The following is a 23,793-nucleotide window of genomic DNA, read 5'->3' as shown; positions in this document are numbered from 1 at the left end:
TCAACTCCTCTGTCAGAATCTTTGCCAACATACATTAAAGGCTGTAAGGCCACGTCTCCACTGGAAAAGCAGCAGCACCCTCTGCTGTTTGGAGACTGAAGTGAAAATGCTGACAACTGTCTGAGTCATTATGGTAATTTTCTATTCTCAGTCCATCTCTGTAATAAACACAATATCCTAGTTTCACTACTTGTAATGCAGTAAAGATTATTGCAATTGCATGAAAGTGCAATACACTCTATTTACAACAACAATGTAACATTATGATGAAGCATGTATCAATATGTACTTCACTTTACTAACACATACAATGAGAATGTATGATACTGCAGGGACTATGATGGCATACTATGAGGTATAGGTTGAAGTGAGTATATGTACATATGTCAACATTTATTAAAAGCTGCATTAGTCAACCTCTAGTTCATAACTAGTCAAAAGCATCCATAAGACACTTATAATTCATTATAAATTACAGAGATAATGTTTCATGACTGTTAGTGCATGACCTCATTAGACCTCATGAGCACTTAGATCAGGGGTGTCCAACTGCGGCCCGTGGTCCATTTTGAATTGGCCCGCAGCAAATTCTAAAATTATAATGGAATATGGCCCAGATAAAAACTTGCGTTTCAATGTTTTGTACTTCTTAGTTCGAACACAGAAACACAGTTTTGACTTGTCAGCTAACTTAAAACATCAAGTGTCAGATAAAGCTTGTGCTTTAGATTTTTACTCGATTGCATGTGATGAGAGCACAGCTGTTAATTTTTTTTAGGGGAGTTGACGATAACTTTTGTGTTACAGAAGAGCTGCTTGGTCTTAGGAGTCTAAAGGGCACAACATAATTCGAGCACGAGGACTTTACCACAGAGAATTTCAAGCTTTCCTGTCTGATTTCGATGCTGAATACGGGGACGCACTCAACCATTCTGATGTGCGCTGGCTCAGTCGCAGCTCCGTGCTGAAGTGGTTTTATTCCCTGTTCCCTGTTTTTGAAAGAGAAGGACTGACCTATTCATGACCATCCATATTTGGCAGACCTGGAATTTTTAGTTGATTTTACTGGTCATCTCAACAGTGAACTACTACTGTGCACATGAAAGCATTCTGTGTGAAGCTCCGTCTCTTTGAGACACAACTACGCAACTTCAATGTTGTGCACTTCCCCACACTGTACGAAATCAAATGTGCTTTTCCAAATGTCAATCGGTTCTCATGACGTCCCTTGTTGCTAGTACGATTTATTTGGTTGGTAAAATTCAGAATCTCTCCACAGACTTATTTCCTTTGGGATTTTAAACTTCTATTTTTTGGTTGAGGTCCATTGGGAGACCACGGCGTGGTCGGCTTAGGTCCATTCTCAGAATGGACAGCGAGTATCGTGATTGGACGATGAAAATGGAAATCCAGTAGATCCCGCGCCAGATAGTAGAGAAAGAAGAGGGAAAGAGAAGGAAATATAATTATGTAGCACACAGTTTCACCCCTGTGGGATTTTTACATACCCTAGTATTTCTTTTAAAACAAAAAGTTTTCAGAATTACAGGCCCGGCTAGCTCAGTCAGTAGAGGATAAGACGTTGGGCGTTGGCCTTTTCGAGTGTATTCACACCTATATCGTTTGCACCAGTTGTTTCAAAATCTGGTTTGTTTCGCCACCTGGTGGTCAAAGGTGAACGCAGCTGTTCCACACTCAGATTCAGGATACATCAAGTTAGCCGAGAGGTCCTAGACCGGGTGTATTCACACCTAGCCAGTTGGTACAAGTAGTTTCGAAACCTGCATTATAAAAAACATGGTTTTATTCATCTGGGCCAAGGTGAACACAACAATCTCACCCAAGGATGCTGAGCAAAACAAGTGGGCCGAGATGTCCTCGAGAGGGTTCATTGTATGTTGTATCACCGAAGGTAACCTTTTCTTTGAAACCTGGACCATTTTGTCCCCAGCCGTAGTTAGTCTGGGTGTGGTTTGGTTACTCACAGCAATCTCACCCTTGGATATGGTCGAAAACAAGTGAGCCGAGATGGTCTCAAGATGGTGGATTCACATTTAGCACGTCTGGACCTGTTTTTACACATTCTGGGTTCGAGCCCCACGTTGGGCGTTGGCCTTTTCAAGTGTATTCACACCTATATCGTTTGCACCAGTTGTTTCAAAATCTGGTTTGTTTCATTCAGCCAAGATGTCCTAGAACGGGTGTATTCACACCTAGCCAGTTGGTACAAGTAGTTTCGAAACCTGCATCATAGCACGTCTGGACCTTTTTTTTCACACATTCTGGAGTGTTTCACTAACAGGTTTGGTTCTTTGGATCAAAGTTAACCCTTGAGCAGAGCTGTCCACAGTACAAAATACCATCTCCCATGGATCGGCTCGAACCGACGACCCAATTTTTCAGAATTACAGGCCCGGCTAGCTCAGTCGGTAGAGCATGAGACTCTTAACCTCAGGGTCGTTGGGCATTGGCCTTTTCGAGTGTATTCACACCTATATCGTTTGCACCAGTTGTTTCAAAATCTGGTTTGTTTCACCACCTGGTGGTCAAAGGTGAACGCAGCTGTTCCACACTCAGATTCAGGATACATCAAGTTAGCCGAGATGTCCTAGAGCGGGTGTATTCACACCTAGCCAGTTGGTACAAGTAGTTTCGAAACCTGCATTATAAAAAACATGGTTTTATTCATCTGGGCCAAGGTGAACACAACAATCTCACCCAAGGATGCTGAGCAAAACAAGTGGGCCGAGATGTCCTCGAGAGGGTTCATTGTATGTTGTAGCACCGAATGTAACCTTTTCTTTGAAACCTGGACCATTTTGTTCCCAGCCATAGTTAGTTTGGGTGTGGTTTGGTTACTCACAGCAATCTCACCCTTGGAAATGGTCGAAAACAAGTGAGCCGAGATGGTCTCAAGATGGTGGATTCACATTTAGCACGTCTGGACCTGTTTTTACACATTCTGGAGTGTTTCACTAACAGGTTTGGTTCTTTGGATCAAAGTTAACCCTTGAGCAGAGCTGTCCACAGTACAAAATACCATCTCCCATGGAGCGGCTCGAACCGACGACCCAATTTTTCAGAATTACAGGCCCGGCTAGCTCAGTCAATAGAGCATGAGACTCTTAATCTCAGGGTCGTTGCGCATTGGCCTTTTCGAGTGTATTCACACCTATATCGTTTGCACCAGTTGTTTCAAAATCTGGTTTGTTTCACCACCTGGTGGTCAAAGGTGAACGCAGCTGTTCCACACTCAGATTCAGGATACATCAAGTTAGCCGAGATGTCTTAGAGCGGGTGAATTCACACCTACCATTTTGGTACAAGTAGTTTCGAAACCTGCATCATAAAAATCATGGTTTTATTCATCTGGGCCAAGGTGAACACAACAATCTCACCCAGGAATGCTGAGCAAAACAAGTGGGCCGAGATGTCCTCGAGAGGGTTCATTGTATGTTGTAGCACCGAAGGTAACCTTTTCTTTGAAACTTGGACCATTTTGTTCCCAGCCGTAGTTAGTTTGGGTGTGGTTTGGTTACTCACAGCAATCTCACCCTTGGAAATGGTCGAAAACAAGTGAGCCGAGATGGTCTCAAGATGGTGGATTCACATTTAGCACGTCTGGACCTGTTTTTACACATTCTGGATTCGAGCCCCACGTTGGGCGTTGGCCTTTTCAAGTGTATTCACACCTATATCGTTTGCACCAGTTGTTTCAAAATCTGGTTTGTTTCACCACCTGGTGGTCAAAGGTGAACGCAGCTGTTCCACACTCAGATTCAGGATACATCAAGTTAGCCGAGATGTCCTAGAGCGGGTGAATTCACACCTACCATTTTGGTACAAGTAGTTTCGAAACCTGCATCATAAAAATCATGGTTTTATTCATCTGGGCCAAGGTGAACACAACAATCTCACCCAAGGATGCTGAGCAAAACAAGTGGGCCGAGATGTCCTCGAGAGGGTTCATTGTATGTTGTAGCACCGAAGGTAACCTTTTCTTTGAAACCTGGACCATTTTTTCCCCAGCCGTAGTTAGTCTGGGTGTGGTTTGGTTACTCACAGCAATCTCACCCTTGGATATGGTCGAAAACAAGTGAGCCGAGATGGTCTCAAGATGGTGGATTCACATTTAGCACGTCTGGACCTGTTTTTACACATTCTGGAGTGTTTCACTAACAGGTTTGGTTCTTTGGATCAAAGTTAACCCTTGAGCAGAGCTGTCCACAGTACAAAATACCATCTCCCATGGAGCGGCTCGAACCGACGACCCAATTTTTCAGAATTACAGGCCCGGCTAGCTCAGTCGGTAGAGCATGAGACTCTTAATCTCAGGGTCGTTGGGCATTGGCCTTTTCGAGTGTATTCACACCTATATCGTTTGCACCAGTTGTTTCAAAATCTGGTTTGTTTCACCACCTGGTGGTCAAAGGTGAACGCAGCTGTTCCACACTCAGATTCAGGATACATCAAGTTAGCCGAGATGTCCTAGAGCGGGTGTATTCACACCTTGCCAGTTGGTACAAGTAGTTTCGAAACCTGCATCATAAAAAAAATGGTTTTATTCATCTGGGCCAAGGTGAACACAACAATCTCACCCAGGGATGCTGAGCAAAACAAGTGGGCCGAGATGTCCTCGAGAGGGTTCATTGTATGTTGTAGCACCGAAGGTAACCTTTTCTTTGAAACTTGGACCATTTTGTTCCCAGCCGTAGTTAGTTTGGGTGTGGTTTGGTTACTCACAGCAATCTCACCCTTGGAAATGGTCGAAAACAAGTGAGCCGAGATGGTCTCAAGATGGTGGATTCACATTTAGCACGTCTGGACCTGTTTTTACACATTCTGGAGTGTTTCACTAACAGGTTTGATTCTTTGGATCAAAGTTAACCCTTGAGCAGAGCTGTCCACTGTACAAAATACCATCTCCCATGGAGCGGCTCGAACCGACGACCCAATTTTTCAGAGTTACAGGCCCGGCTAGCACAGTCGGTAGAGCATGAGACTCTTACTCTCAGGGTCGTGGGTTCAAGCCCCAAGTTGGGCGTTGGCCTTTTCAATTGTATTCACTCCTATATCGTTTGCACCAGTTGTTTCAAAATCTGGTTTGTTTCACCACCTGGTTGTCAAAGGTGAACGCAGCTGTTCCACACTCAGATTCAGGATACATCAAGTTAGCCGAGATGTCCTAGAGCTGGTGTATTCACACCTAGCGAGTTGGTACAAGTAGTTTAGAAACCTGCATCATAAAAAACATGGTTTTATTCATCTGGGCCAAGGTGAACACAACAATCTCACCCAAGGATGCTGAGCAAAACAAGTGGGCCGAGATGTCCTCGAGAGGGTTCATTGTATGTTGTAGCACCGAAGGTAACCTTTTCTTTGAAACCTGGACCATTTTGTCCCCAGCCGTAGTTAGTTTGGGTGTGGTTTGGTTACTCACAGCAATCTCACCCTTGGATATGGTCGAAAACAAGTGAGCCGAGATGGTCTCAAGATGGTGGTAAAGGGTGGAAAAAGTTGAAGAACTCGGAGCTTGAATGTCGAATCAAAACAGCAATCTTCTGGTGCAATCGATATATTTATTTAACGTGATAAGTCAAACATAGAAAATATTCTCAGCTGAGGACACAATTCGCATCGCCGTTTTCTCAGACTGCATGGCTTAAAAGCCCCCATGTTGCTGTCTCACGGCTCCGCTCCAGTGTGTACAAAGGGTCGTAAAACATGTGACTAAATACATGGAGTAGGCGTTGACCTTCTCCTTATTGGTCCCAGTTTGGCGCCAACACGCTCCTCCGTCAGCAGTCAGGAAGTAATGGTTTGTTGACCCGTTTTCTTAAAGGGGAAGTGCCCCTATTATGTTTGTAATACACTCAGTGCAGCAAATACATAATTGTGCAGAAACATATTCGTAGTGTAGATATATATATATATTGATTGAGGTAAACAAATACATATGATAGTCTTTCCAATGTGGATTAATACAATTTAGGATTAATTTACCTGACAATTCCCCCTCCAGTAAATATAAGGCACCGAGTGGTGTACAAATTCAGCATATGGTATACAAGAATACATTCATAGTGCACTTGTTTTTATTCCAGTCATAAAAAGTACCTTCTGTATAAAACATCAACTTTAATAAAAAATACCTTCTGTATAAAACCAAAGAACTTTTAGCTTCAGTATCATACAAAACACTTCCAGTAAAAGACAGTAAATATTAGTGAACTTTTAATGTCTGTATTAGACTAATATCTGTATACGACTGTGCGACTGTGACTACAGTAAGAGACTGTAACTACAATAAAGTCAGTGGCTTCGGTATGGCAGCAAAAAAACACTTTGTAGAGTTATTCACATGAAATCATCTTCCTCCTGGCTGTCGTGTTCCTGCTCTATATCATAGTCTATGAGTAACTTGGTTTGCTCTTGCATAAAAAACTGACCTTTCTCAGTCTCTTTCTCTTTGGTCAGGGCAGTAGTGATCAGTCTAGTGGTCAGGGTGTGGATACATGGAATGCAACAGCATCCACATAGGATTAGTATTCCTATCATTATCGGTATGAACAACACCAACATCTTATACTGACCAAACCAACGCTCCAGGGAGCCTGTGAAGTAATTCTCTACCCCACTGTTTGATGCTAGCTCTTTGCTGAGTCTGTCAAGTCCTTTCAAAGCTCTGGTAAAGGATCCATCAGGGGCTGTGTTATTTGGGATGAAAGTACAACACAGAGCCAAACAATTTACAGACACCCCCTTTTTCAGCTAGCAACATGTCTAATGCAATTCTGTTCTGTAATCAGGCTAGTTCTATCAAATTGCATAAATCTGTGGAGAGGGGATTGTACTCGTATACATTTGTTTTGTTATTGTGGAATCAATCAATCTCGTCATGCGGCTTCTAATTTATGGTATAGAACAACATCCACATACAGTAAGTATTCAGAATCAGAATAATCTTTCTTGTCATGTAGGTTTTCACCTACAAAGAATTTGCTCTGGGTTAGCTGGTACATGAATATAAAAAGTGCATAAATATTTACAAAATATAAACTGTGGAGATAATGTACAAATTGATATTGATATAGCTATTAATGCTGAAGATACCAGTTACATGAGAACTCTCCATCTCCCGAACCTTCTTTCCATAGCATCACCAGACTAATTATCTACTCCTGAATTCTCTGCTGATTCTTTATCTAATGTTGTCAATCTTTGTAAGGCTCTAGTAACTGATCTCTTTGAAACAGTATTATTTGATATAATTGTGCAACAGGATGATCCAAACATGGCACACACACCTCCTTTCTCTGCTCGGAGCATGTCTAAAGACATTCTATCATGTCAATACGCTGGAAGCTGCTTGTTGTTTAGCTTGTCCCTTAACGGCATCCCTTGTAATAATTAATAAACCTCTGTTAGATGCAATGAATGTATTTAATCCACATTCTTATTGGTAGTTGCCCATCATAAAAACAATGAGTCAAAACCTGCTCCAATTTGATCTCTGGCACTCCCCGGGGCACTCCTACTGCATCTCTTGTATGCTGTGGAGCTGAAGCTCTCCCCAGGTGCTGTGTTTCTCTTCCACCGAGTTCAAGCTCACAAGAGTTTGACCTGTTGTGGGCCAAACATAGAAACGCTCGACCAGTGTCATCAATGCACATATTTCAGTCTTGTGCTATTGGTTCTGTGAGTTGGATATCTCTTATGGAAATTTTTGCAAATTGGGCTGAGTGGTTCTGTTACACTGTGCATCATTGTTAACAGAAAGGTTTACTCTGTTATTGGTCCGAGTATTACTGGGACTGGGCTTAAAGCAAGGAGGGGCCTGACTGGTACACACACACACACAATATATTTACTGAGCTAGTGGTATACAGTTTGCAGTCAAGCCACATATTCTTCCCCACATATCCTGTCTCCATGCCTACTCTATTTCTTACTGTAGTAACTTTATATCCTTTCCTACTGACTGCTTTGAGATTGCAGTCTTCTTGTTTTCTACCTTTATCCTAAAGTGTCCTTGTGGACCTGCTCCTAAAACCTCTGCTGCCTAAAACAGTCTCTAATCTCTGGGATGCGATGAAACGATGGTGAGGAATAATGGATCACAATAATTTATTTTCTTACATGTCACTCCTCTCCGTGGCGCAGATGTGTTCCTCTGCCCACCTGATCTGTTCTGCATATTGTTAGGGGAGAGGGACAGGTTATTACGTCACAGAAATCAAATTTGATGTGGTTGTGCAGTCTCAGGTGTACAGGGCTATACTCACCCTCCTGTGATGACTCTGACCCCCATTTCACAGTCCCCTTCTAAAACTTCGGGTTGTTGAATCTTCACTGATGGTGAGACAAGCGCCCTTATGGGTACCACCTCCCTGTGTAGTCAGACTTCACCACGAAGAGGTCCAGTTTCTGCTTTATGGAGTCAGTGTCTCTCACAGGAGTGGTGATATATTTATGTGTCAGGTGTCACCAGGATTCTCTCTCTCTCTCTCTACCTTTCTTTCTTTCTTCCTTCCTTCCTTTCTTCCCAAATGGTGGTATATTTCTAAATATGGCTCTGATAGTTTTCCCGGCACAGATAGGGAAACTTGGCATGATTTCCAGTGTTCTTTTATACCATTAGTCTTTCACACTTATTTACATCAACACTGATTATTGTACCGTAAATGTTCTTATTCTGTCTAATGTTTTATGTCTTTGCAGTGAAGCACTTTGGCCTGCAATTCTTACATAAAGCTTATTATTATCATTATTATTATTATCCTTTACCCACATTACCTTATTTTACAGTTCATTTAGCTGTAAACACTTTAGCTACTGTCATAGCGTCTACTGTATGTGTTGGAAATACTTCAGCTCATTTTATATACGTCTATAATCGTTAAACTATATTTATTTCCTTCATATTTATTTAGTTCAGAATATCCGTTTCCGCACATCTGCATGGATTCTATTGGAGTCGGCATTCGAATCAAATGCTATGAATATACTCTATTAATATAATACTTAATATAATACTCAATATAATACTCCCCCTTTTGAGACATGGTCAAATACCGTGTCTCAATACACACATTTATATATGTTCTTGGTAGTACTGAGTTCTTCTCTGGTCAAGTGTTCTTTCATCAGTCGTCTCTGTCTTGTATGTAATTATTCTTAGTCCCAACGGCTTGTTCTTACTTTGTAGCTGCATTCTGCATCTCTTTCAATATCTCTGTCTTGTGTTCTGGCGTGTTTGTCTTCTCATTTACATATTGTTGTCTACTGAAACTGGATCAGTTCTTATCATATGTGTTGTGCCTTTATATAAAGCAATATACTTTGGTAGCTGTACTGCCTTCAATAAGTCTTCTATTAGAGTGAGTAATATTAGTCAATTAATTAGTTAGTAATATTAGTCAATTAGTCAGTTAGTAATATTAGTCAATTAGTCAGTTAGTCAATGTTACCCTACCGCTATTATGTACTTGTTGAGCAAACACATGTTGTTGAACATGCATAGTTACCGTCTGTGTAGATATCTACAACTTTATCTTTCTTTTATCTGCATGCCTCTGTCAACGCTATCAGTTCTGCTGCTCTGCTGACAGATGATTAGGAAGAGCTTCTGCTTTTAATATGTCTGTCTGTGTCACTACAGAGATCTTGTCACATTCGGATCCTCTAGGTTACTTTACATGATCCGTTAACAAACATTTCTATCTCTGGTTCCTCTTAGGGAATGTCAGTCAAGTCTGGTCTTGGTGAAGTTCCTTGTCCGTCTCTGTCGTTCAGTCATGTGGTTCTCCGTCTTCAGCTGTTGGTAATAATGTAGATGGATCAAAGTTGTACATTATTCTATAGTCAGATGCGGTTGTGAAAACAAGACTTGACACTGCATGCCTGGTGTTAAAGTCAATGGCCTGAATAACACTTGATGCAGAGGCCTGACCTGCCATTGAAGCTGCAGTTACTGCTCATGTGCGGTCAGGCATCGCCTTATCTACTGGGTCTAATTGTGAAGAGTAGTGAACCACTGGTCTCCTCTTATCTCCATGGTTCTGTGTTAATTCTAATGTCATGAAGTTTAGATAAAAGGTTTCTTATAGTCTGGTATTTCTAAAACAGATGAGTTTACCAAAACTTTATTTTCTTAAATAATTCGTCAGCTGTTTCAATCCCTATTATCTTATCAGATACTGATATAGGGTTTTTAGAAATCCGTTTTGACAGAGGATTAATTAATAGTGCATCATTTGGCACTCAGCTTCTACAGAAATTACACAATTTATCTCTTAATCTGGTTTAGGTGCTTCTAATTAAGTTATTCCTCTCCTCTTCAAGTGCTCTGCCTGATTGTGAAATGTTGTAACTCAAATTCTTTACTATTGATTTGAACAATTGTAGTTTATTATATCAAGGCGCTCACCATATCCTTATGGGATTATTATGTAAATGCACACTTCTTTCCCTCAAACTAGATTCAAACTAAATCTGACTTTCTTTTACCACTTAGCTGGAAAAGAATGCGTGTGCTATATCTATTATTAAAAATGTGCTCTCTGGATCTCTGGATGCTCTTGGTACTACAACTTTATTTACTACCTGTAACTCTGGTACCATCAGCCATCCTATATATGGCAGTTTTCCTTACTGGAAATATGGATTGCTCCTGACACTTGATCTAATTCACTCTGACACTTCTTGCTTAAACAGATACCATCTCCAATATGGCCTGATACTAAAATCTTTTATTATTATTTTTTATTCTGAACGTAATCTATCATTAGCTGATTGTTTTTATTTTACACTCTTTATTCTGAGTATTTTGCGGCTCTGTTCTGCTCTAATCATTTCTGTCTGCTCCAGAATTACACAAAAAGTCTACATATCTGTCATCCACACACTTATTAAACATGTTTTCTCAAAAACATATAAGAGACAGTTTTCTACACTTTACAATTCAGCCTCCTTTAATTGACTATGATAGTGTGTGTGAATGCAGATATACGACCTGGTTCCGGAAGTGTGGATCCCCGTTGCTGGGGAGTCATGTTCTCTTGTCAGTCCTTTTTCTGACGTCCGGTCTACAGTCTCCCTCTGGGGTTCTGGTTTCACATTTTTCTTCTCTTTAGCTTTCCTCAATTCAATTGGATTTTTAATTGTAATTTACCAATTTGTCTGCTGGTGCACAATTTTAAATATAGGTGCACTTTAATTGCCGTCCTACAGGTGGAGGTGTTTAAATTTTGTAAAGTTTCTATAAACTTTTAGTTGTAGTCTCAATTTTGTCCACCAGAGGCATTTAGCCATCAACCGGATGTGGGTTCTTTGTTGAATTCCCACCGGATGAAGAAGGATAGAAAATGGAGGTTTCTTTGTTCTAAATTTTCTCTCCTTTCAGTTTGGAGAAAACTTGCATCTTTGGTTTAATCACTCGGTCACTACATCACTTATGCATTTTATTTCCACCCACACTGCTCCAGCATAAGATTCAAGGTTTAGTTTATCACAATTTTACTTTCTCATGCCTCGTAACATCAAGTAGGCGGAATTAGCGACCCAGCATCAATTGGCCACAGTTAGCTGGTCCTAATCTCTGAGGCCTTTCACAAAAACGTCTCCTTCTTTCACGTTTTTCCAACTCAAAACTACTTCACATACACTCCACGGTTCTCTTTGATTTCACAACCGTCCACCAGTCAGTTTGAACAGTTTTTACCCGTTCTACAAACTCCAATGCATTAGCTAAATATCAGCTCTAGCTTAGCCTCGCCTTAGGCCTGCTTGAGACACACTTTACTCACAACAATACAACAATACAACAAATCTTAACATGTTTTACACTATGCTTGCCCAAAGGAGATGATATATAACATCTGAGACTATGAGACCGGACACCCACCTTGGGATTTCTTTGATTAAATATGAGCTCTCGGCCCTAACCAGTCTACGCTGGAACCCTCCATAGGCTTTTTTAATAAATATCGTGAAACACAATTAATATCTTCAATGCTTGCTCTTATCACATGTATTTCAACATTCAGGATTGCTTTCTATCGTTTAACAGCAGTTGTATTAGCTATGACCGTCGAACATTGTTGCTGGCATTCATTAATAAATTTTCCTAATCTACCTGCAGTGAATATTTGATTTAACCGGTGTTCACTCTCACCTGATCTTTTGCACGTGCAATGAATACCAGACAACGATACTCGGCGATCGTTCTTCACTTCTCCTTCCGGGAGCCCACCCAGGGACGCCAATTAAAGGGTGGAAAAAGTTGAAGAACTCGGAGCTTGAATGTCGAATCAAAACAGCAATCTTCTGGTGCAATCGATATATTTATTTAACGTGATAAGTCAAACATAGAAAATATTCTCAGCTGAGGACACAATTCGCATCGCCGTTTTCTCAGACTGCATGGCTTAAAAGCCCCCATGTTGCTGTCTCACGGCTCCGCTCCAGTGTGTACAAAGGGTCGTAAAACATGTGGCTAAATACATGGAGTAGGCGTTGACCTTCTCCTCATTGGTCCCAGTTTGGCGCCAACACGCTCCTCCGTCAGCAGTCAGGAAGTAATGGTTTGTTGACCCGTTTTCTTAAAGGGGAAGTGCCCCTATTATGTTTGTAATACACTCAGTGCAGCAAATACATAATTGCGCAGAAACATATTCGTAGTGTAGATATATATATATATATATATATATATATATATATATATATATATATATATATATATATATTGAGGTAAACAAATACATATGATAGTCTTTCCAATGTGGATTAATACAATTTAGGATTAATTTACCTGACAGTGGATTCACATTTAGCACGTCTGGACCTGTTTTTACACATTCTGGAGTGTTTCACTAACAGGTTTGGTTCTTTGGATCAAAGTTAACCCTTGAGCAGAGCTGTCCACAGTACAAAATACCATCTCCCATGGATCGGCTCGAACCGACGACCCAATTTTTCAGAATTACAGGCCCGGCTAGCTCAGTCGGTAGAGCATGAGACTCTTAACCTCAGGGTCGTTGGGCATTGGCCTTTTCGAGTGTATTCACACCTATATCGTTTGCACCAGTTGTTTCAAAATCTGGTTTGTTTCACCACCTGGTGGTCAAAGGTGAACGCAGCTGTTCCACACTCAGATTCAGGATACATCAAGTTAGCCGAGAGGTCCTAGACCGGGTGTATTCACACCTAGCCAGTTGGTACAAGTAGTTTCGAAACCTGCATTATAAAAAACATGGTTTTATTCATCTGGGCCAAGGTGAACACAACAATCTCACCCAAGGATGCTGAGCAAAACAAGTGGGCCGAGATGTCCTCGAGAGGGTTCATTGTATGTTGTAGCACCGAAGGTAACCTTTTCTTTGAAACCTGGACCATTTTGTCCCCAGCCGTAGTTAGTCTAGGTGTGGTTTGGTTACTCACAGCAATCTCACCCTTGAATATGGTCGAAAACAAGTGAGCCGAGATGGTCTCAAGATGGTGGATTCACATTTAGCACGTCTGGACCTGTTTTTACACATTCTGGAGTGTTTCACTAACAGGTTTGGTTCTTTTGGATCAAAGTTAACCCTTGAGCAGAGCTGTCCACAGTACAATATACCATCTCCCATGGAGAGGCTCGAACCGACGACCCAATTTTTCAGAATTACAGGCCCGGCTAGCTCTGTCGGTAGAGCATGAAACTCTTAATCTCAGGGTCGTGGGTTCGAGCACCACGTTGGGCGTTGGCCTTTTCGACTTTATATGTATTTGTCCCCTGTTGCTAGTACAATTGATTTGGTTGGTAAAATTCTGAATCTCTGCACATTCTTATTTCCTTTGGGATTTTAAACTTCTATTTTTTGCTCTTACCAAAATGCACAAAGACTTTAACTGTATTTGACACTGTAACCATTACCTGAAATATGATCTTGGGAGGTATCGGTTCTAATGACGTCCCCTGTTGCTAGTACAATTGATTTGGTTGGTAAAATTCAGAATCTCTGCACAGACTTATTTCCTTTGGGATTTTAAACTTCTATCTTTTGCTCTTATCAAAATGCACAAAGACTTTAACTGTATTTGTTCTTTTTTTAAGATTTTTTTCTACTGTAGATAATGATTTTATAGTCAGGATGGCCGAGCAGTCTAAGGCGCTGCGTTAAGGTCGCAGTCTCCTCTGGAGGCATGTGTTCAAATCCCACTTCTGACAGCCAGTTCTTTTCACTGTAACCATTACCTGAAATATGATCTCGGGAAGAATCGGTTCTCAATAGGTCCATTGTTGCGAGTACAATTTATTTGGTTGGTAAAATTCAGAATCTCTGCACAGACTTATTTCCTTTGGGATTTTAAACTTTTATTTTTTGATCTTCCCAAAATGCACAAAGACTTTAACTTTATTTGTTCTGTAGATAATGATTTTATAGTCAGGATGGCTGATCAGACTAAGGCGCTGCGTTAAGGTAGCAGTCTCCTCTGGAGGCGTGGGTTCAAATCCCACTTCTGACAGCCATTTCTTTTCACTGTGAGTACGATTTATTTGGTTGGTAAAATTCAGAATTTTGTCTGTTCGGTTTCTGCTGGAAAGTTTTTCTTTTTTATGTTTTGGCAAGACAATTCATTGTGTTTTACCTTCAATAAATTGCAAGTGTATATGCTCTATTTCAGATTACGGCCATACCACACTGACAACGCCTGATCTCGGAAGCTAAGCAGAGTTGGGCTGGGTCAGTACTTGGATGGGTGACCGCCTGGGAATACCCCGTGCTGTAAGCATTTTGTTTCCTTCTTAATTCGCAAAATGAAGACATGAATAGAACTGTCCGCGTATATTAAGAAAAGACAATTCATTGTGTTTTACCTTCAATATAAAGCAAGTGTATATGCTCTATTTTAGATTACGGCCATACCACCCTGACAACGCCCGATCTCGTCTGATCTCGGAAGGTAAGCAGAGTTGGGCTGGGTCAGTACTTGGGAGGATGACTGCCTGGGAATACCCCGTGCTGTAAGCATTTTGTTTCCTTCTTAATTAGCAAAATAAAGACATGAATAGAACTGTCCGCGTATATTAAGAAAAGACAATTCATTGTGTTTTACCTTCAATAAACAGCAAGTGTATATGCTCTATTTTAGATTACGGCCATACCACACTGACAATGCCCGGTCTCGCCTGATCTCGGAAGCTAAGCAGAGTTGGGTTGGGTCAGTACTTGGATGGGTGAATGCCTGGGAATACCCGGTGCTGTAAGCATTTTGTTTCCTTCTTAATTAGCAAAATGAAGACATGAATAGAACTGTCCGCGTATATTAAGAAAAGACATTTCATTGTGTTTTACCTTCAATAAACAGCAAGTGTATATGCTCTATTTCAGATTACGGCCATACCACACTGACAACGCCTGATGTCGGAAGCTAAGCAGAGTTAGGCTGGGTCAGTACTTGGATGTGTGACCGCCTGGGAATACCTGGTGCTGTAAGCATTTTGTTTCCTTCTTAATTCGTAAAATGAAGACATGAATAGAACTATCCGCGTATATTAAGAAAAGACAATTCATTGGGTTTTACCTTCAATAAACGGCAAGTGTATATGCTCTTTTTCAGATTACGGCCATACCACACAGACAATGCCCGATCTCGTCTGATCTCGGAAGTTAAGCAGAGTTGGGCTGGGTCAGTACTTGGATGGGTGAATGCCTGGAAATACCTGGTGCTGTAAGCATTTTGTTTCCTTCTTAATTCGCAAAATGAAGACATGAATAGAACTATCCGCGTATATTAAGAAAAGACAATTCATTGGGTTTTACCTTCAATAAACAGCAAGTGTATATGCTCTATTTCAGATTACGGCCATACCACACTGACAACGCCCGATCTCGTATGATCTCGGAAGCTAAACAGAGTTGGGCTGGGTCAGTACTTGGATGGGTGACCGCCTGGGAATACCCGGTGCTGTAAGCATTTTGTTTCCTTCTTAATTAGCAAAATGAAGACATAATTAGAACAGTCCGCGTATATTAAGAAAAGACAATTCATTGTGTTTTACTTTAATAAACAGCAAGTGTATATGCTCTATTTAGATTACGGCCATACCACCCTGACAACGCCCGATCTCGTCTGATCTCGGAAGCTAAGCAGAGTTGGGCTGGGTCAGTACTTGGGTGGATGACTGCCTGGGAATACCCCGTGCTGTAAGCATTTTGTTTCCTTCTTAATTAGCTAAATGAAGACATGAATAGAACTGTCCGCGTATATTAAGAAAAGACAATTCATTGTGTTTTACCTTCAATAAACAGCAAGTGTATATGCTGTATTTCAGATTACGGCCATACCACACTGACAATGCCCGATCTCGTCTGATCTCGGAAGCTAAGCAGAGTTGGGCTAGGTCAGTACTTGGATGGGTGAATGCCTGGGAATACCCGGTGCTGTAAGCATTTTGTTTCCTTCTTAATTAGCAAAATGAAGACATGAATAGAACTGTCCGCGTATATTAAGAAAAGACAATTCATTGTGTTTTACCTTCAATAAACAGCAAGTGTATATGCTCTATTTCAGATTACGGCCATACCACACTGACAACGCCTGATCTCGGAAGCTAAGCAGAGTTAGGCTGGGTCAGTACTTGGATGTGTGACCGCCTGGGAATACCTGGTGCTGTAAGCATTTTGTTTCCTTCTTAATTCGTAAAATGAAGACATGAATAGAACTATCCGCGTATATTAAGAAAAGACAATTCATTGGGTTTTACCTTCAATAAACGGCAAGTGTATATGCTCTTTTTCAGATTACGGCCATACCACACAGACAACGCCCGATCTCGTCTGATCTCGGAAGTTAAGCAGAGTTGGGCTGGGTCAGTACTTGGATGGGTGAACGCCTGGAAATACCTGGTGCTGTAAGCATTTTGTTTCCTTCTTAATTCGCAAAATGAAGACATGAATAGAACTATCCGCGTATATTAAGAAAAAACAATTCATTGGGTTTTACCTTCAATAAACAGGCAAGTGTATATGCTCTATTTCAGATTACGGCAATACCACACAGACAACGCCCGATCTCGTCTGATCTCGGAAGTTAAGCAGAGTTGGGCTGGGTCAGTACTTGGATGGGTGACCGCCTGGGAATACCCGGTGCTGTAAGCATTTTGTTTCCTTCTTAATTAGCAAAATGAAGACATGAATAGAACTGTCCGCGTATATTAAGAAAAGACAATTCATTGTGTTTTACCTTCAATAAACAGCAAGTGTATATGCTCTATTTCAGATTACGGCCATACCACACTGACAACGCCCGATCTCGTCTGATCTCGGAAGCTAAGCAGAGTTGGGCTGGGTCAGTACTTGGATGGGTGACCGCCTGGGAATACCCGGTGCTGTAAGCATTTTGTTTCCTTCTTAATTAGCAAAATGAAGACATGAATAGAACTGTCCGCGTATATTAAGAAAAGACAATTCATTGTGTTTTACCTTCAATAAACAGCAAGTGTATATGCTCTATTTCAGATTACGGCCATACCACACTGACAATGCCCGATCTCGTCTGATCTCGGAAGCTAAGCAGAGTTGGGCTGGGTCAGTACTTGGATGGGTGACCGCCTGGGAATACCCGGTGCTGTAAGCATTTTGTTTCCTTCTTAATTAGCAAAATGAAGACATGAATAGAACTGTCCGCGTATATTAAGAAAAGACAATTCATTGTGTTTTACCTTCAATAAACAGCAAGTGTATATGCTCTATTTCAGATTACGGCCATACCACACTGACAACGCCCGATCTCGTCTGATCTCGGAAGCTAAGCAGAGTTGGGCTGGGTCAGTACTTGGATGGGTGACCGCCTGGGAATACCCGGTGCTGTAAGCATTTTGTTTCCTTCTTAATTAGCAAAATGAAGACATGAATAGAACTGTCCGCGTATATTAAGAAAAGACAATTCATTGTGTTTTACCTTCAATAAACAGCAAGTGTATATGCTCTATTTCAGATTACGGCCATACCACACTGACAACGCCCGATCTCGTCTGATCTCGGAAGCTAAGCAGAGTTGGGCTGGGTCAGTACTTGGATGGGTGACCGCCTGGGAATACCCGGTGCTGTAAGCATTTTGTTTCCTTCTTAATTAGCAAAATGAAGACATGAATAGAACTGTCCGCAGTATATTAAGAAAAGACAATTCATTGTGTTTTACCTTCAATAAACAGCAAGTGTATATGCTCTATTTCAGATTACGGCCATACCACACTGACAACGCCCGATCTCGTCTGATCTCGGAAGCTAAGCAGAGTTGGGCTGGGTCAGTACTTGGATGGGTGACCGCCTGGGAATACCCGGTGCTGTAAGCATTTTGTTTCCTTCTTAATTAGCAAAATGAAGACATGAATAGAACTGTCCGCGTATATTAAGAAAAGACAATTCATTGTGTTTTACCTTCAATAAACAGCAAGTGTATATGCTATATTTTAGATTACGGCCATACCACACTGACAACGCCCGATCTCGTCTGATCTCGGAAGCTAAGCAGAGTTGGGCTGGGTCAGTACTTGGATGGGTGACCGCCTGGGAATACCCGGTGCTGTAAGCATTTTGTTTCCTTCTTAATTAGCAAAATGAAGACATGAATAGAACTGTCCGCGTATATTAAGAAAAGACAATTCATTGTGTTTTACCTTCAATATAAAGCAAGTGTATATGCTCTATTTCAGATTACGGCCATACCACACTGACAACGCCCGATCTCGTCTGATCTCGGAAGCTAAGCAGAGTTGGGCTGGGTCAGTACTTGGATGGGTGACCGCCTGGGAATACCCGGTGCAGTAAGCATTTTGTTTCCTTCTTAATTAGCAAAATGAAGACATGAATAGAACTGTCCACGTATATTAAGAAAAGACAATTCATTGTGTTTTACCTTCAATAAACAGCAAGTGTATATGCTCTATTTCAGATTACGGCCATACCACACTGACAACGCCCGATCTCGTCTGATCTCGGAAGCTAAGCAGAGTTGGGCTGGGTCAGTACTTGGATGGGTGACCGCCTGGGAATACCCGGTGCTGTAAGCATTTTGTTTCCTTCTTAATTAGCAAAATGAAGACATTGAATAGAACTGTCCGCGTATATTAAGAAAAGACAATTCATTGTGTTTTACCTTCAATATAACAGCAAGTGTATATGCTCTATTTCAGATTACGGCCATACCACACTGACAACGCCCGATCTCGTCTGATCTCGGAAGCTAAGCAGAGTTGGGCTGGGTCAGTACTTGGATGGGTGACCGCCTGGGAATACCCGGTGCTGTAAGCATTTTGTTTCCTTCTTAATTAGCAAAATGAAGACATGAATAGAACTGTCCGCGTATATTAAGAAAAGACAATTCATTGTGTTTTACCTTCAATAAACAGCAAGTGTATATGCTCTATTTCAGATTACGGCCATACCACACTGACAACGCCCGATCTCGTCTGATCTCGGAAGCTAAGCAGAGTTGGGCTGGGTCAGTACTTGGATGGGTGACCGCCTGGGAATACCCGGTGCTGTAAGCATTTTGTTTCCTTCTTAATTAGCAAAATGAAGACATGAATAGAACTGTCCGCGTATATTAAGAAAAGACAATTCATTGTGTTTTACCTTCAATAAACAGCAAGTGTATATGCTCTATTTAGATTACGGCCATACCACACTGACAACGCCCGATCTCGTCTGATCTCGGAAGCTAAGCAGAGTTGGGCTGGGTCAGTACTTGGATGGGTGACCGCCTGGGAATACCCGGTGCTGTAAGCATTTTGTTTCCTTCTTAATTAGCAAAATGAAGACATGAATAGAACTGTCCGCGTATATTAAGAAAAGACAATTCATTGTGTTTTACCTTCAATATAAAGCAAGTGTATATGCTCTATTTTAGATTACGGCCATACCACACTGACAACGCCCGATCTCGTCTGATCTCGGAAGCTAAGCAGAGTTGGGCTGGGTCAGTACTTGGATGGGTGACCGCCTGGGAATACCCGGTGCTGTAAGCATTTTGTTTCCTTCTTAATTAGCAAAATGAAGACATGAATAGAACTGTCCAGCGTATATTAAGAAAAGACAATTCATTGTGTTTTACCTTCAATAAACAGCAAGTGTATATGCTCTATTTCAGATTACGGCCATACCACACTGACAACGCCCGATCTCGTCTGATCTCGGAAGCTAAGCAGAGTTGGGCTGGGTCAGTACTTGGATGGGTGACCGCCTGGGAATACCCGGTGCTGTAAGCATTTTGTTTCCTTCTTAATTAGCAAAATGAAGACATGAATAGAACTGTCCGCGTATATTAAGAAAAGACAATTCATTGTGTTTTACCTTCAATAAACAGCAAGTGTATATGCTCTATTTCAGATTACGGCCATACCACACTGACAACGCCCGATCTCGTCTGATCTCGGAAGCTAAGCAGAGTTGGGCTGGGTCAGTACTTGGATGGGTGACCGCCTGGGAATACCCGGTGCTGTAAGCATTTTGTTTCCTTCTTAATTAGCAAAATGAAGACATTGAATAGAACTGTCCGCGTATATTAAGAAAAGACAATTCATTGTGTTTTACCTTCAATATAAAGCAAGTGTATATGCTCTATTTTAGATTACGGCCATACCACACTGACAACGCCCGATCTCGTCTGATTCTCGGAAGCTAAGCAGAGTTGGGCTGGGTCAGTACTTGGATGGGTGACCGCCTGGGAATACCCGGTGCTGTAAGCATTTTGTTTCCTTCTAATTAGCAAAATGAAGACATGAATAGAACTGTCCGCGTATATTAAGAAAAGACAATTCATTGTGTTTTACCTTCAATAAACAGCAAGTGTATATGCTCTATTTAGATTACGGCCATACCACACTGACAATGCCCGATCTCGTCTGATCTCGGCAAGCTAAGCAGAGTTGGGCTGGGTCAGTACTTGGATGGGTGACCGCCTGGGAATACCCGGTGCTGTAAGCATTTTGTTTCCTTCTTAATTAGCAAAATGAAGACATTGAATAGAACTGTCCGCGTATATTAAGAAAAGACAATTCATTGTGTTTTACCTTCAATATAAAGCAAGTGTATATGCTCTATTTTAGATTACGGCCATACCACACTGACAACGCCCGATCTCGTCTGATTCTCGGAAGCTAAGCAGAGTTGGGCTGGGTCAGTACTTGGATGGGTGACCGCCTGGGAATACCTGGTGCTGTAAGCATTTTGTTTCCTTCTTAATTAGCAAAATGAAGACATGAATAGAACTGTCCGCGTATATTAAGAAAAGACAATTCATTGTGTTTTACCTTCAATAAACAGCAAGTGTATATGCTCTATTTCAGATTACGGCCATACCACACTGACAACGCCCGATCTCGTCTGATCTCGGAAGCTAAGCAGAGTTGGGCTGGGTCAGTACTTGGATGGGTGACCGCCTGGGAATACCCGGTGCTGTAAGCATTTTGTTTCCTTCTTAATTAGCAAAATGAAGACATGAATAGAACTGTCCGCGTATATTAAGAAAAGACAATTCATTGTGTTTTACCTTCAATATAAAGCAAGTGTATATGCTCTATTTTAGATTACGGCCATACCACACTGACAACGCCCGATCTCGTCTGATCTCGGAAGCTAAGCAGAGTTGGGCTGGGTCAGTACTTGGATGGGTGACCGCCTGGGAATACCCGGTGCTGTAAGCATTTTGTTTCCTTCTTAATTAGCAAAATGAAGACATGAATAGAACTGTCCGCGTATATTAAGAAAAGACAATTCATTGTGTTTTACCTTCAATATAAAGCAAGTGTATATGCTCTATTTTAGATTACGGCCATACCACACTGACAACGCCCGATCTCGTCTGATCTCGGAAGCTAAGCAGAGTTGGGCTGGGTCAGTACTTGGATGGGTGACTGCCTGGGAATACCCGGTGCTGTAAGCATTTTGTTTCCTTCTTAATTAGCAAAATGAAGACATGAATAGAACTGTCCGCGTATATTAAGAAAAGACAATTCATTGTGTTTTACCTTCAATAAACAGCAAGTGTATATGCTCTATTTCAGATTACGGCCATACCACACTGACAACGCCCGATCTCGTCTGATCTCGGAAGCTAAGCAGAGTTGGGCTGGGTCAGTACTTGGATGGGTGACCGCCTGGGAATACCCGGTGCTGTAAGCATTTTGTTTCCTTCTTAATTAGCAAAATGAAGACATGAATAGAACTGTCCGCGTATATTAAGAAAAGACAATTCATTGTGTTTTACCTTCAATATAAAGCAAGTGTATATGCTCTATTTTAGATTACGGCCATACCACACTGACAACGCCCGATCTCGTCTGATCTCGGAAGCTAAGCAGAGTTGGGCTGGGTCAGTACTTGGATGGGTGACCGCCTGGGAATACCCGGTGCTGTAAGCATTTTGTTTCCTTCTTAATTAGCAAAATGAAGACATGAATAGAACTGTCCGCGTATATTAAGAAAAGACAATTCATTGTGTTTTACCTTCAATAAACAGCAAGTGTATATGCTCTATTTCAGATTACGGCCATACCACACTGACAACGCCCGATCTCGTCTGATCTCGGAAGCTAAGCAGAGTTGGGCTGGGTCAGTACTTGGATGGGTGACCGCCTGGGAATACCCGGTGCTGTAAGCATTTTGTTTCCTTCTTAATTAGCAAAATGAAGACATGAATAGAACTGTCCGCGTATATTAAGAAAAGACAATTCATTGTGTTTTACCTTCAATAAACAGCAAGTGTATATGCTCTATTTAGATTACGGCCATACCACACTGACAACGCCCGATCTCGTCTGATCTCGGAAGCTAAGCAGAGTTGGGCTGGGTCAGTACTTGGATGGGTGACCGCCTGGGAATACCCGGTGCTGTAAGCATTTTGTTTCCTTCTTAATTAGCAAAATGAAGACATGAATAGAACTGTCCGCGTATATTAAGAAAAGACAATTCATTGTGTTTTACCTTCAATAAACAGCAAGTGTATATGCTCTATTTCAGATTACGGCCATACCACACTGACAACGCCCGATCTCGTCTGATCTCGGAAGCTAAGCAGAGTTGGGCTGGGTCAGTACTTGGATGGGTGACCGCCTGGGAATACCCGGTGCTGTAAGCATTTTGTTTCCTTCTTAATTAGCAAAATGAAGACATGAATAGAACTGTCCGCGTATATTAAGAAAAGACAATTCATTGTGTTTTACCTTCATATAACAGCAAGTGTATATGCTCTATTTTCAGATTACGGCCATACCACACTGACAACGCCCGATCTCGTCTGATCTCGGAAGCTAAGCAGAGTTGGGCTGGGTCAGTACTTGGATGGGTGACCGCCTGGGAATACCCGGTGCTGTAAGCATTTTGTTAACCTTCTTAATTAGCAAAATGAAGACATGAATAGAACTGTCCGCGTATATTAAGAAAAGACAATTCATTGGTTTTACCTTCATATAACAGCAAGTGTATATGCTCTATTTAGATTACGGCCATACCACACTGACAACGCCCGATCTCGTCTGATCTCGGAAGCTAAGCAGAGTTGGGCTGGGTCAGTACTTGGATGGGTGACCGCCTGGGAATACCCGGTGCTGTAAGCATTTTGTTTACCTTCTTAATTAGCAAAATGAAGACATGAATAGACTGTCCGCGTATATTAAGAAAGACAATTCATTGTGTTTTACCTTCATATAAACAGCAAGTGTATATGCTCTACTTTAGAATTACGGCCATACCACACTGACAACACCCGATCTCATCTGATCTCGGAAGCTAAGCAGAGTGGGCTGAG

At 41.5% G+C, this 23,793-nt stretch overlaps 30 non-coding genes and 9 pseudogenes across 30 annotated transcripts; all 39 read left to right on the top strand.

Moving 5' to 3' along the window:
* Positions 1-4,971: 4,971 nt before the first annotated feature.
* Positions 4,972-5,044, top strand: trnak-cuu (transfer RNA lysine (anticodon CUU)). Its single transcript has one exon. It is a non-coding gene; the product is annotated as a tRNA-Lys (tRNA).
* Positions 5,045-13,669: 8,625 nt separating this feature from the next.
* trnak-cuu (transfer RNA lysine (anticodon CUU)) lies at positions 13,670-13,742 on the top strand. Its single transcript has one exon. It is a non-coding gene; the product is annotated as a tRNA-Lys (tRNA).
* A 924-nt stretch (positions 13,743-14,666) lies between these two features.
* On the top strand, positions 14,667-14,775 carry LOC115022389 (uncharacterized; annotated as a pseudogene).
* A 120-nt stretch (positions 14,776-14,895) lies between these two features.
* Positions 14,896-15,014, top strand: LOC115022363 (uncharacterized; annotated as a pseudogene).
* Positions 15,015-15,134: 120 nt separating this feature from the next.
* On the top strand, positions 15,135-15,253 carry LOC115022395 (uncharacterized; annotated as a pseudogene).
* A 349-nt stretch (positions 15,254-15,602) lies between these two features.
* On the top strand, positions 15,603-15,721 carry LOC115022368 (uncharacterized; annotated as a pseudogene).
* A 120-nt stretch (positions 15,722-15,841) lies between these two features.
* On the top strand, positions 15,842-15,960 carry LOC115022296 (5S ribosomal RNA). Its single transcript, XR_003833873.1, has one exon. It is a non-coding gene; the product is annotated as a 5S ribosomal RNA (ribosomal RNA).
* Positions 15,961-16,078: 118 nt separating this feature from the next.
* Positions 16,079-16,197, top strand: LOC115022334 (uncharacterized; annotated as a pseudogene).
* Positions 16,198-16,317: 120 nt separating this feature from the next.
* On the top strand, positions 16,318-16,436 carry LOC115022342 (uncharacterized; annotated as a pseudogene).
* Positions 16,437-16,556: 120 nt separating this feature from the next.
* LOC115022408 (uncharacterized) lies at positions 16,557-16,665 on the top strand (annotated as a pseudogene).
* A 120-nt stretch (positions 16,666-16,785) lies between these two features.
* On the top strand, positions 16,786-16,904 carry LOC115022359 (uncharacterized; annotated as a pseudogene).
* A 121-nt stretch (positions 16,905-17,025) lies between these two features.
* On the top strand, positions 17,026-17,144 carry LOC115022309 (5S ribosomal RNA). Its single transcript, XR_003833875.1, has one exon. It is a non-coding gene; the product is annotated as a 5S ribosomal RNA (ribosomal RNA).
* Positions 17,145-17,264: 120 nt separating this feature from the next.
* On the top strand, positions 17,265-17,383 carry LOC115022483 (5S ribosomal RNA). The gene has a single exon (XR_003833899.1). It is a non-coding gene; the product is annotated as a 5S ribosomal RNA (ribosomal RNA).
* Positions 17,384-17,503: 120 nt separating this feature from the next.
* LOC115022275 (5S ribosomal RNA) lies at positions 17,504-17,622 on the top strand. The gene has a single exon (XR_003833868.1). It is a non-coding gene; the product is annotated as a 5S ribosomal RNA (ribosomal RNA).
* Positions 17,623-17,742: 120 nt separating this feature from the next.
* LOC115022479 (5S ribosomal RNA) lies at positions 17,743-17,861 on the top strand. The gene has a single exon (XR_003833897.1). It is a non-coding gene; the product is annotated as a 5S ribosomal RNA (ribosomal RNA).
* Positions 17,862-17,981: 120 nt separating this feature from the next.
* On the top strand, positions 17,982-18,100 carry LOC115022473 (5S ribosomal RNA). The gene has a single exon (XR_003833896.1). It is a non-coding gene; the product is annotated as a 5S ribosomal RNA (ribosomal RNA).
* Positions 18,101-18,221: 121 nt separating this feature from the next.
* Positions 18,222-18,340, top strand: LOC115022467 (5S ribosomal RNA). Its single transcript, XR_003833894.1, has one exon. It is a non-coding gene; the product is annotated as a 5S ribosomal RNA (ribosomal RNA).
* A 120-nt stretch (positions 18,341-18,460) lies between these two features.
* LOC115022463 (5S ribosomal RNA) lies at positions 18,461-18,579 on the top strand. Its single transcript, XR_003833893.1, has one exon. It is a non-coding gene; the product is annotated as a 5S ribosomal RNA (ribosomal RNA).
* Positions 18,580-18,699: 120 nt separating this feature from the next.
* On the top strand, positions 18,700-18,818 carry LOC115022302 (5S ribosomal RNA). Its single transcript, XR_003833874.1, has one exon. It is a non-coding gene; the product is annotated as a 5S ribosomal RNA (ribosomal RNA).
* A 120-nt stretch (positions 18,819-18,938) lies between these two features.
* On the top strand, positions 18,939-19,057 carry LOC115022458 (5S ribosomal RNA). Its single transcript, XR_003833892.1, has one exon. It is a non-coding gene; the product is annotated as a 5S ribosomal RNA (ribosomal RNA).
* Positions 19,058-19,179: 122 nt separating this feature from the next.
* LOC115022448 (5S ribosomal RNA) lies at positions 19,180-19,298 on the top strand. The gene has a single exon (XR_003833888.1). It is a non-coding gene; the product is annotated as a 5S ribosomal RNA (ribosomal RNA).
* Positions 19,299-19,418: 120 nt separating this feature from the next.
* LOC115022440 (5S ribosomal RNA) lies at positions 19,419-19,537 on the top strand. The gene has a single exon (XR_003833886.1). It is a non-coding gene; the product is annotated as a 5S ribosomal RNA (ribosomal RNA).
* Positions 19,538-19,656: 119 nt separating this feature from the next.
* Positions 19,657-19,775, top strand: LOC115022437 (5S ribosomal RNA). The gene has a single exon (XR_003833885.1). It is a non-coding gene; the product is annotated as a 5S ribosomal RNA (ribosomal RNA).
* Positions 19,776-19,895: 120 nt separating this feature from the next.
* LOC115022416 (5S ribosomal RNA) lies at positions 19,896-20,014 on the top strand. The gene has a single exon (XR_003833882.1). It is a non-coding gene; the product is annotated as a 5S ribosomal RNA (ribosomal RNA).
* Positions 20,015-20,135: 121 nt separating this feature from the next.
* On the top strand, positions 20,136-20,254 carry LOC115022352 (5S ribosomal RNA). Its single transcript, XR_003833878.1, has one exon. It is a non-coding gene; the product is annotated as a 5S ribosomal RNA (ribosomal RNA).
* A 120-nt stretch (positions 20,255-20,374) lies between these two features.
* Positions 20,375-20,493, top strand: LOC115022282 (5S ribosomal RNA). The gene has a single exon (XR_003833871.1). It is a non-coding gene; the product is annotated as a 5S ribosomal RNA (ribosomal RNA).
* A 121-nt stretch (positions 20,494-20,614) lies between these two features.
* On the top strand, positions 20,615-20,734 carry LOC115022323 (5S ribosomal RNA). Its single transcript, XR_003833877.1, has one exon. It is a non-coding gene; the product is annotated as a 5S ribosomal RNA (ribosomal RNA).
* A 118-nt stretch (positions 20,735-20,852) lies between these two features.
* On the top strand, positions 20,853-20,972 carry LOC115022329 (uncharacterized; annotated as a pseudogene).
* A 121-nt stretch (positions 20,973-21,093) lies between these two features.
* Positions 21,094-21,213, top strand: LOC115022316 (5S ribosomal RNA). Its single transcript, XR_003833876.1, has one exon. It is a non-coding gene; the product is annotated as a 5S ribosomal RNA (ribosomal RNA).
* Positions 21,214-21,333: 120 nt separating this feature from the next.
* Positions 21,334-21,452, top strand: LOC115022227 (5S ribosomal RNA). Its single transcript, XR_003833853.1, has one exon. It is a non-coding gene; the product is annotated as a 5S ribosomal RNA (ribosomal RNA).
* A 120-nt stretch (positions 21,453-21,572) lies between these two features.
* LOC115022177 (5S ribosomal RNA) lies at positions 21,573-21,691 on the top strand. Its single transcript, XR_003833841.1, has one exon. It is a non-coding gene; the product is annotated as a 5S ribosomal RNA (ribosomal RNA).
* Positions 21,692-21,811: 120 nt separating this feature from the next.
* Positions 21,812-21,930, top strand: LOC115022289 (5S ribosomal RNA). Its single transcript, XR_003833872.1, has one exon. It is a non-coding gene; the product is annotated as a 5S ribosomal RNA (ribosomal RNA).
* Positions 21,931-22,050: 120 nt separating this feature from the next.
* LOC115022128 (5S ribosomal RNA) lies at positions 22,051-22,169 on the top strand. Its single transcript, XR_003833825.1, has one exon. It is a non-coding gene; the product is annotated as a 5S ribosomal RNA (ribosomal RNA).
* Positions 22,170-22,289: 120 nt separating this feature from the next.
* On the top strand, positions 22,290-22,408 carry LOC115022078 (5S ribosomal RNA). Its single transcript, XR_003833814.1, has one exon. It is a non-coding gene; the product is annotated as a 5S ribosomal RNA (ribosomal RNA).
* A 120-nt stretch (positions 22,409-22,528) lies between these two features.
* LOC115022632 (5S ribosomal RNA) lies at positions 22,529-22,647 on the top strand. Its single transcript, XR_003833930.1, has one exon. It is a non-coding gene; the product is annotated as a 5S ribosomal RNA (ribosomal RNA).
* A 119-nt stretch (positions 22,648-22,766) lies between these two features.
* Positions 22,767-22,885, top strand: LOC115022566 (5S ribosomal RNA). The gene has a single exon (XR_003833918.1). It is a non-coding gene; the product is annotated as a 5S ribosomal RNA (ribosomal RNA).
* Positions 22,886-23,005: 120 nt separating this feature from the next.
* Positions 23,006-23,124, top strand: LOC115022511 (5S ribosomal RNA). The gene has a single exon (XR_003833905.1). It is a non-coding gene; the product is annotated as a 5S ribosomal RNA (ribosomal RNA).
* Positions 23,125-23,245: 121 nt separating this feature from the next.
* Positions 23,246-23,364, top strand: LOC115022453 (5S ribosomal RNA). Its single transcript, XR_003833889.1, has one exon. It is a non-coding gene; the product is annotated as a 5S ribosomal RNA (ribosomal RNA).
* A 119-nt stretch (positions 23,365-23,483) lies between these two features.
* On the top strand, positions 23,484-23,602 carry LOC115022056 (5S ribosomal RNA). Its single transcript, XR_003833808.1, has one exon. It is a non-coding gene; the product is annotated as a 5S ribosomal RNA (ribosomal RNA).
* Positions 23,603-23,793: the final 191 nt, after the last annotated feature.

This window comes from Cottoperca gobio, chromosome 2 (genome assembly GCF_900634415.1).
Source record: "Cottoperca gobio chromosome 2, fCotGob3.1, whole genome shotgun sequence".
NCBI classification, from domain to species: domain Eukaryota; kingdom Metazoa; phylum Chordata; class Actinopteri; order Perciformes; family Bovichtidae; genus Cottoperca; species Cottoperca gobio.
This window is presented reverse-complemented; position numbering and strand designations above follow the sequence as displayed.